Source organism: Perognathus longimembris, chromosome 11 (assembly GCF_023159225.1).
Source record: "Perognathus longimembris pacificus isolate PPM17 chromosome 11, ASM2315922v1, whole genome shotgun sequence".
In the NCBI taxonomy this organism is placed as follows: Eukaryota; Metazoa; Chordata; class Mammalia; order Rodentia; family Heteromyidae; genus Perognathus; species Perognathus longimembris.
The window spans coordinates 45,092,931-45,103,458 of record NC_063171.1 but is presented as its reverse complement, the minus strand read 5'-3'; the positions used below and the strand labels follow the sequence as shown (position 1 = coordinate 45,103,458).

General features: G+C 42.7%; 1 pseudogene; it reads right to left on the bottom strand.

The window, feature by feature from the left end:
* Nucleotides 1-9,174: 9,174 nt before the first annotated feature.
* On the bottom strand, nt 9,175-10,240 carry LOC125360209 (annotated as a pseudogene).
* Nucleotides 10,241-10,528: the final 288 nt, after the last annotated feature.

Here is a 10,528-nt window from a genome sequence, read left to right as displayed (position 1 = left end):
TCTCTCTCTCTCTCTCTCTCTCTCTCTCTCTCTCTCTCTCCTCTCTCCTCTCTCTCCTCTCTCTCTCTCTCCTCTCTCTCCTCTCTCTCTCTCTCTCTGGCAAGATATATAAGATATGAAATATACTGGGTGCTGATGGCTCAGGGGACTGAGACCTGAGGATCACAGTTCAAAGCCATCCCAGGCAGGAAAGTCCATGAGATTCTTATCTCCAATAAACTATTCAGAAAGCCAGAAATGGTGCTGTGGCTCAGGTGGTAGCGTGCTTGCCTTGAGCACAAAGAGGTTCAGAGATAGTCCTTAGGCCCTGAGTTCAAGCCCCAGGGTGAGAGAGAGAGATAGCAAGCGAGCGAGCGAGAGAGAGAGATACATAAGACATAAGATTATATATCTTCTCTCCATTTTGAAAGAGCAACATAGCAGCTTTTTTGAGATAGCTTTTATTCTTACTGTCATTAGAAATAGCTGGGGATGTTGAAGTGTCACATAGGAATAGGGGCATCAATGGAAAAGGAACTTCTACAAAGGATGTACCATTGGCCAAAAATCTGGCAGAGGAGCACACAGAGAAGACAGGCTGCTCCTTTTTTATCCCTAGCCCAGCAGGCCCAGTACCTAAAATTCGAGGAGCTTCAAACAGGATGTCCTAATTAAAGTGCTCAGGAAAAGGATGTATGTAAGGAAAATGTAATTAACAAGGGCCAAGCCACTTGGTCAAAACAGGAATCCTTCAGAAAAACCATTCTCTAAAGATTATCAGGAAGGAAACAAACTACTTTGATAAAAAGACACTTTTTTCCTCACATTGTGGAAATATATTTTTTTTAGAAGTACAATGTGATTGTGAAAAACTCACAGTCCTTAGGAGTTCTGACTCTAAGCTGAAAACAAACACTAAATGCCATGTTGGTGACCTGCCAACTCTATTCCAAAGTGAGGCAAATAATTCAGGCAGGCCAGAGCTTTGACATACTGATGACAAAGTACACAAGAACCTAGCAAAACTTGATCCAAAAGTAAGTATTACGGGAATAAAACACAGCATAACTGCAAATACAGGAGAGATTTAAGTCTCATAGGAAAATATATGAACAGTTTTGTGCCAACAGAGCTAAAAAGCTTAGACTAACTAAACCACTTCCTAAACAATTCATTTCATTGATTGAGAAAGAAATAGAATGTAGACTTTCACGTTTGAATAGTGTATTGAACAGGAGCATCTAATTTTCTTTCCCTAAGCCTCACTTAAACTACCATAAAGGATTATTTTTGAAGTTAAAAAGAAGTTGGAAATCAGGTGTCCACATGGTGACTAAGTCGGCAGTCCTATAAAGAATGAATGCTGCCAGATACTATGGCTCAGATTTGCAATCTTAGCTACTCAGGAGGCTGAGATCTGAGGATCACAGTTCAAAGTCAGCCAGGGAAGAAAAGTCTATATTTCAATTTTGATGAATATTTTGTTTTTGAAAGGTTTCAGGGGGAAAAAAAGGAATGTCTGCTTAGATTGAGAAAGAATTTGCTACCTCTTCAGATGCACATTTGTCCACTGGGTTAGAGTGCAGAATTAGAATTCAGAATAAGGTTCTCTGCCAAGGTGAAACATAATCCCAAGGACTTAGGGCTCTCCGTCAAAAGGCATCAGCACTAAAGGACACATCCCTATGCTAGGATTTATTTAGTCGAGGATGATATTGACAAGAACCCTCCTAAACTAGACTAGGCTGATATCTGGATTGTGTCCACAGGAAGTCCTTTGTTGATGGACAAGCTCTAAGTGACCCTCCCAGTCTTGATTGGTAGCCCAAGTCTTCTATCCTCTAAGGTACCCTTGTATTTCTTCCTTTTTAGGCACATATACACTTCCTAGATGTCTGTGTCCCATAGTTACCAAATGGAATCCCAGCTGACATCTTTAAAGCACCTACATCCCCCTTTAAAAGCTGCCATAGTTGTCAGCACTTTGGCTTGGGACCTATAGCAGCCTATGCTCCTTTTGCCATATCCAAACATTTGAACCAGAAGCAAAATAACTCAGGTTTTATTTCACATGGTGTCCCAGGTTTCTGAGCAGACAAAACTGCCCAACTGTGAGGAACTCTGTCATCTGTTAGCTGAACTAAACAAGATACCTAATTGGACTCAGAGTCTCCCACCAGCAACCCAAAGTTTAAAAGGTATTTCCTCAAATGGCATAAAGGTAGACCCAATGACTGAACAGAAAGAGTCCAAAACTATAATCACACAAATATTCATTTCTGACAGAGGTACAAAGTCAGGTGAAAGGAGAAAGAATAGTTTTTCAGGATAGTTTTTCTAAAATGCTGGCTATTCATATGCAAAAACCCCTATATCTACCTTGTATCTTATATAAAAATTAACTAGAAATGAATCACATAACTAATACCAAAACCTTATAAAGCTGCTAGAGAAAAACAGAAGAAACCAACCAAGAAGTTCCTAATTCTACCATGGAAAACATAACTCATAAAATACAAAACTGGTAAAGTAGACTTCATAATTATTAAAAACTTCTTGCCCAACAAAGGACACTGTTAAGAGAAGCTGTGGCTCATATAAATAGTAGAGTTGAAGCGCCAGTACTCATATAAAAACAAACAAAAACAACTCAAAGACCCTACCTCCTCAAAAAGTGAATTTTAGTTTATGGATACTTTGAAACAATTTCTTTAAAAATATCAACTAAAGGAAATTTTCACTAGAAAAAAAACTCATTCTCATATTTGTGAGTTTTCAATAAGATGCTGAATATAGCTTGCTTATAGTTAGTATTCAGTAAAGTTTTAACTGTGTGTTCTCCAGTGCTAACACCTTCACAGCCTGTAGCTTACAGTGCTCCACCAAGAGGTAAGGGTAAGACGTCTCTACAACATGGCTAAAGCCCACTGTCCTTTGACTAGACAGTAGTAAAGCTCACAGAAAGCAATTGGCTACAAAAGCCACACACAGGAGAATGCCCTCTACTGGAGGGGTGGAGAAACTTCATCATTAAAGACCTGGAACTGTTATATTACATTGTTATATTATAAGTAAACAAGTGTGAATTTGTGTGTGTATGTGTGTGCTAATACCAAGGCTTGAACTAACGACCAAGGTGTTCTTCCTTAGCTTTTTCACTCAAGGATGGCATTCTACCACTTAAGCTACAGCTTCAATTCCAGCTTTTTGCTTGTTAGTTGGAGATAAAAGTTTCATGGACTATTCTGCCCAGACTGGATTTCAAACCACTATTCTCAGATCTCAGCCTCCTGAGTCACTAGGATTACTGGCATAGATCTGAGTAGCTAGGAGTACAGGCACAAGCCACCAGCTCTTGTCTTCTGTTTGAAGTTCTATACAAATGTGGGAACTCTCCTCCGTACCAGTTCCCCTAAACTCCTAGCTCTCCACTTTCTGTGGACTCTGCTTTTCCAGCTGACCACAGGGTGATCAAGTTCCAGGACCAACTACTCAACTCAAGTCTTTGGCCTCCTCAAAACCAGTTTTCTTTTTTCATTCATTGACTTTCCTTTACTCCTAACAGTTTCCCCCCTAAAGCCTTCCATGTGGCCCTCCCCCAGAGAGAATGGGAAGCAGTCGGGGCATTCCATCAGCAAGAGAAGGAGGGGGCAGCATTGAAAGGAGACTGTCTCTGCAGTTGTCACTTAGTCCTCACAACTTGTAACTTATTTATCTTCCACTTTATTCCAGAAATGGGTTAAGCAGCCCTGGGAGACTACATAAAAGACCAAATAGCTTGAATGAAGAGCAGAAGTAAAAGAAGAAAGAGAAGTAATGGGGCACATAAACCAAAACTAAAGTGCAAAAAAATGTGCCATGTAAATTCCTTCTTCTGTAAGGGCTATAACAAGGTCTCTAAAATGTCTGAAGCCTGGTAGTTCTTGGAGGCCACCATTACCATGTCAGGTTCCCAGGGGAGGAAGAAGACCAGAAGTGGAATAGTTCAACAGCTGGTAGATGGATGAAGAGATTCAAAGCTTGGTTTGCCCACATAGAAGATGAATTCCAAGTCTTATATTTAGAGCTACTCCAGAAGCATGTCTCCATGTCTTCTAGGGACAGAGTTTCTTCCTGCCAGACGTGTCCATCAGCTTCCCAGAGCCCTCCTCCAGCCACAGTGGCATTGCCTAAGATGAAGACGAAAGAGAACCCGTGGCTATTTTGGCCCTGTCTCTCCTGGGAATGGAGGAAGAGGTCATGGCAGCAAGGGAAGCATGTTCCTCTCATATCTCTGTCCGAGTGAGAAGCAGAAACCAATCAATGTCTGGGATGGAAGGAGAAAAGGGGAAGCCCTTCAAGATGTCATACTCTCCTATGAGACTGCCTTGTTCCCTGTTTCACCCTGAAGGCAGCATGCAACTAATAGGCTTGTCATCTGGGGAGATAACATTATTCTCATCATTACGTTTTCCTAAATAAGTCATTTTGAATTAATTACACTGCACTCTGAAAGAATTAGCTCTGGTTGACTTTCCGTTCCTGCTGATTATTGACTTGGCAGAATTCATTAAGGCCTGTAGATGCACCAGAGTGTTTGTGTGTGTGCTGAGTATAGACGAGCTTGTGTTTCCTGCCATGTGGGTGCTGGAGGTCCACATGCATCCCGGGAAGCTCTATTCTGCGGTTAAGCAGCACAGCTTTGGGTCCATCTGTGGCTGCTCACAAGGCCGTGGCCCCTTAATACTAGACACTAGACTTGAAAATTATACACGAGGCTATGAAGAGCCTGTTCACTGGTTGGTTTTGTGCTTTGCTTTCTTCCTGAGTTCTGTTGGGAAATCATGTGAATTAGCATGTCGATTGTGTTCCTCTAGATTTGCCAAAGAACACTGGAGAAGCCAGGTGCTGGTGGCTCACACCTGTAATGCTAGCTACTCAAGAAGCTGAGATCTGAGCATTACAGTTCAAAGTTGGTCTGGGCAGGAAAGTCCGTAAGACTCTTTATCTCCAATTAATCAGGAGAAAAAGCCAGAAGTGAAGCTGTGGCTCAAGTGGTAGAGCTCTAGTCTTGAGCGAAAACAACTCAGGAACTACACCCAGGCCCAGAGTTCAGGCCCCAGGACTAGCAAAAAAGAAGAAAGAAAAGAAAAGAAAGTAAGGGAGGGAGGAAAGAAGGAAGGAAGGAAGGAAGGAAGGAACGAACGAACGAACGAACGAACGAAGGAACGAAGGGTTCAGGCCCCAGGACTAGCAAAAAAGAAGAAAGAAAAGAAAAGAAAGGAAGGGAGTGAGGGAAGAAGGAAGGAAGAAAGGAAGGAAGGAAGGAAGGAAGGAAGGAAGGAAGGAAGGAAGGAAGAAAGGAAGGGAGGGAGGGAGGGAGGGAGGGAGGGAGGGAGGGTGGGAGGGAGAGAGGGAGGGAGGAAGGAAGGAAGGGAGGGAAGGAGGGTAGGGAATCATGTTCTGAGGGCAGAAGGAGAAGCAAATTCTTGGGTCTGGATCTTATGTAAAGGAACATTCTGGCAATAATGGGAAGTATGAGAATCACATGGACAGTTACAGGCCTGGGGTCCACTTTGTCCATCTCTCCAAGCCTCAGTTTCTTCAGTGGCAAATGGGAATACTGATACCTCTTCCTAGTGTTAATAACTTAATTTTAATGGAGTGCTTTCCACATGTCAAGACACTATTCTGGACACATGAGCCCATTCATTTAATCATGAACTCTATGAACAACATGCAATAGTTATTATTATTCTCAGATACGAAAACTTAAGGACAAAAAGGTCAAAATAACCAACTGTGCTCAAGCCACACAGCTCAGAGAACCACACAGCCAGGAAAGGGGAGAGATGGGCTCTAAAACCACGTGGTCACCTCCACAATCTTAGCTCTTCTTTTCCTTCTTGGTTAAATGAGATAGCACACCAAACATGTAGAAAAAATTCCAACACTTAAGAAAAAATCCAACCGTCATTGGGTAATAGTGTCATGAATTATGCATGTTTCTGGAATGGAAAGGCCAGATTTGATTGGATGGGACCCTGCTACCCAGAATCCTCACCCAGGATCATGGTCATCAACACTACTTCAGAGCCTCACCTGCCATCAACACTAATAATCTTCCAAAGAAATATTCTAGAGTACTGGAAAACAAATCAGATATGATTTTCTAATTCAAATCCCTCTCATTACAGATGAAGAAATTAAGTCCTGCCAAAGTTATTGAACCAGTGAGAACAGAGCCTGCCAGTTTAGGGTTGTTCCTTCTCAGTAACCTCAATGTCCTACATTATTTTTTTCCAGCAATGGGAAATTCAACCTGGAGCCCTCATGCAGGCTTGGCAGGTGCTCTACCACTGAGCCACACCCACGTCCCAGGGTTTTATACTCTTATTGCATGTTGCTTTCCATACATTTGTATATTGGTCTCCAAGGGTTCTGAATGAAAAACCAAACAAAAGCATTTGTGGATGCTAAATTGAAGCTTAGTCATGAGTATTCTTGAAGTGTAGAAAAGAGCCCTAGGCTGCAAGAAAATGTCCTCTGAGGTCCTGGGAAGGGAGACTAGGAGGATAGGAGTGTGAACTGAGACCTCTCCATTCACAGTCAGGTGACTCTCTATGATTAAGGCAGTAAGTCACTCTGTGTTCAGCATGGCCCAGTAGCTACAAAGGGTCACTGGAAGAACCCTCCATGCAAGACCCACAACAGTTCTCCTTCATGGCACTGAAGCCCAGAGAACTAAAGACACTTCCCTGACAACACCGGACAGTCAATGACAGAACCAGGATGAGGCCCCATCATGACCCAGCCCCTACAATAATGGCCACCGTTAGAACCACTAAAGTGTAGTCTCTACCCTGTTTGGGCAGAAGAGCCTTAGGACAACCTCTCTGATGGCTCAGAAATGATCCCATGGAAAACCCAGAGATTATAAGGTGAAGAGGCTGGTCTTAAAGGCTATATGCACATATTTTGAGTGGTCCCTGGAACACATTCCTGGTACAAACAGGCCCCAACATGGTTAGAGGTGGAACATAGGGAAGGATAAAAATAAAAGTTCTGCAGAATCCCAAATGGGGAATAGAAGTCAATAGAGCATACTTACCCTGTCTAAGGGAAGAAGACCAGGCCTGAGGGCCTGGGAATAGCTGGGCTCTCTCTTCCAGAGTTCAAGGAAGACCAGGGATAAGAGAAAAATAAGCACACGGCCAGTGAAGTGGAAGAACCCTGGGGAAGTGGGTCAATTAAAAAGAGTCTGGCTTGGAGACTCTAGGCACCAAGAACTCAGCAAAGGATTTTCTCCCTCTGGAGAGTAAATACTGATGTTCGAGACAGCCTGCAAGACATGTGTTCAATGTGTGATTCTATGAAAGGGCCTGCCCCATTCCGAAGTTCAAGCAAGTACCACCTTCTCCAAACACAGTAAGAGACAGAGTAGAAAACCATATTTTGCCTTGGACTAGAATTGTGTCTAAGGTGGACAGATGGGCTCTAATGGCTCAAGTCCAGCCCTTCAACTCTTTCTTTTCTCTCTGGTCAGTCCTAGCCTTCTCTCTCTCTACCAGGCTGGAAGTTCTTGTTGCACATTGGTATGTTGGGTTGGTGGCTCAAGTGGTAGAATACTTTCCTAGCATGTACAAGGCCCTGAGTTCAATCCCAGATACAAATCCTCTCCAAATACAATCATTTGCATATCCTATGTCATTACTACTTTTCATCCCTCAGATTAATCCTCTTAATGAATTAGAATGAAATCCTTTCATCATTATATAATCCTAGATGATTGAAATATTAAATACAAACAAACAAGCAAACAAATGTCAGCTCCAACCTTCTGTTGCTCCAGCCAAAAATATTGTCATCTTCTAGGATTCCTCCCTTCTGCTTCTGTAGACCCTAGGAACTCTTTTCAAAACATGTCCAGAATCCAACCACTTCTCACTTTATTGCCTCCACAAATTTGCACTGGTCCACACTAGTCCATACTTATCTACCCTCCTGACAATCTCTCTGCTGCTCCTCAACTCCATTCTCAACCAAGGTCCAGCCAGGCTGGTCCTTGATAAAGTACAGGCAGATGTTTGTCACTCTAGCTCAATTCCTCCAAAGACTTCTGTTCTACTCTGTGCTGTTATAACAAAACATATGAAACTAGATGATTTCTAAATAATAGGAAGTTACTTCTTAACCGAGTGCAAGTGGCTCACACCTGTAATCCTAGCTACTCGGGAAGCCAGCCTGGGCAGCAAAGTCTGTGAGACTCTTATCTCCACTTAGCCACCAAAAAGCTAGCCTTGAGCAAAACAAGCTCAAGGATGGTGCCCAGACCCTGAATTCATGCCCCAGGACCAAGCACATAAACACATACACACACACCCACCACCACCACCACCAACAACAACAACAGCAGCAGCAGCAATAATAATAATTACATCATAATTTCAAGCTTGTCCTTTTGCTTATAGGTGGTAGCTTCCTGGGTTGCTACCTTCATGATACTCTCAAGTATTCTTTTTAATCCATTCATGTGGATATAGTTATAAATTTATATCTAGTTAAATCTGGTACATTAAATGCTTTCTGCTTGAATAACTAGTACAGTTTCTGTCTACCCCTGGATATGGCAAACACGGACATTCAGGATGACCACCTACAGCCACCCTTACCTGAATATCTGCCTGTAACCCAGGCAAAGAGGAGTGAGTGGTCAGGGCTCCCCAGCCTTCATAGCCTGGGTCAGATTGGAAGTAACTCCTGTGTCATATTCCTCTGTCACACTTTACTTGAACCCCAAGATGGAGCTCATGACTCTTATGTCCTCACAGCTTTCTACCTGGCTCTGTCATTGTTCCTATTACCTCTCAGGGACACCACACATTTTCCCACGTCTCCCTCTTCAGATTGTGTTGATACGTCTGAGACAAGGCTCTTATTTTACTCTTCTTTGTTGCCCTAATACCTTGCATAACTCCCAGCACAGTAGATGCCTGATTATGTTCAATTGGGCCTAATAAGCATTTGATAACTTGGATATTCCAACGTGCTTATAAAAGCCCTCATTTTATTTTTTTAATTTAATTGTAAGGATGATATACAGAAAAAGCCCTAATTTTAATGTGTTGCCCAACATGATATAATTTTTAATAACTCTTTAATCATATGCACATATGGGGAATGAAAGGTAGCACCAAGCAGAGTGGGAAAAAAGAGCCAAGTATTCTCCATTTGCTCCCATGTCTGCTTGGCACAGTTCTGTGATCACACACACAGTGGGGTAGGTTGGGAAGTAGAATAAGGGATGGGAACGAAGACACAAAGGCAAGGGGGAGAGGCAGGGCTTGCAGTAGTCTCAATCAGTGGACTCCAACACAGATTCACTGAGTGCGAGGTCCCAGTACTGTTCAGCTCCATGCTTTTTGAAATGCTCTTGACCCATGTGCTCTGTGGGGCACTGTTTAAACTTCATCTCTCCAAAGCTCTAGTCCTTGGCTATACCCTCCCAAGCCAGTAGACATTTGTTGGTTTTCTTCACAGCTCTTGGTATCAGACTCCTCCTCCTCATCTCTCTTCATGTTCGACGTCTGTTCATCCCACTTTCTTCTGGGCATTGGGGTCCCCTTCACTACTACCATGTTGACATCCTGGTGCAGTACTACCACCCCCGGAAGGTACAGTTCTCCAGCACTGGCCTCAATCCACTTCTTGGCTACGTTGCTCAGATTTTGAACTCTATATACAGATATGTCTACCTTCTGTGAAATGTCTTCTTTTAAGCTTTTCTTATTTTCTTGACCTTTCTCTGTTGTGCTGTAAGTTTTCAGGCAGTGTTGGCCTCTTCTTTTTGCAATCTGAGCTCTACCATGAGCTTCTACCTCCGTAAGTTCTTGAACAGTTTCTATTCCTAATAATTGCATCAAATTAGAAATTCTCACATCAGGTCCAGCCTGATTTTGTTCTCCAGTAGTTCCTCCTGAGCTTCCCTCCTTGTTTGTCTCTAAAGTTTCTTCTGTTCCTTCCTGGTAAGATATACTCCCACAGGAACTGGTGTATCCTTGTCAACTGGAGGATTGAACTGGGCAGGATGTCCAACAAGATTCATGATTCCCAAATAAGCCTCTCTCTTGAGATTGTCTTCTGTAAGGTCAAAGCCATTGGGGATTATGTAAAAGTCTCACCACTCAATTTCAGGGATATTTCCTTCCTTTTGTTCCTTTTTAGGAGCAATGAGGGTGAGGCTAGTTGAAGCATAATTATTTTTAATCCAGGTGGCAGTAAGAAAAAAACAGAGAAAGAGGCAGGCAGAGAGAGAGAGAGAGGGAGAGATACAGAGATACAGAGAGACAGAGAGGCAGAGAGACAGAGAGAGAGAAAGAGAGGCTCTTTGAATAAAGAAGTCTTTGCTTTAATCACCACCATGCAAATTGGGACTTGCAGATGCGTAGATGAGCTAGTCCCCATGTGTCTCCCTCCCCATAACACTGGGCTATAATTATGCTTGCAGTAAGCGTGCATGTTATTATTTACATTTCAATGTTGGTGTTTGCACAGTTGGCACAGTTCCCAA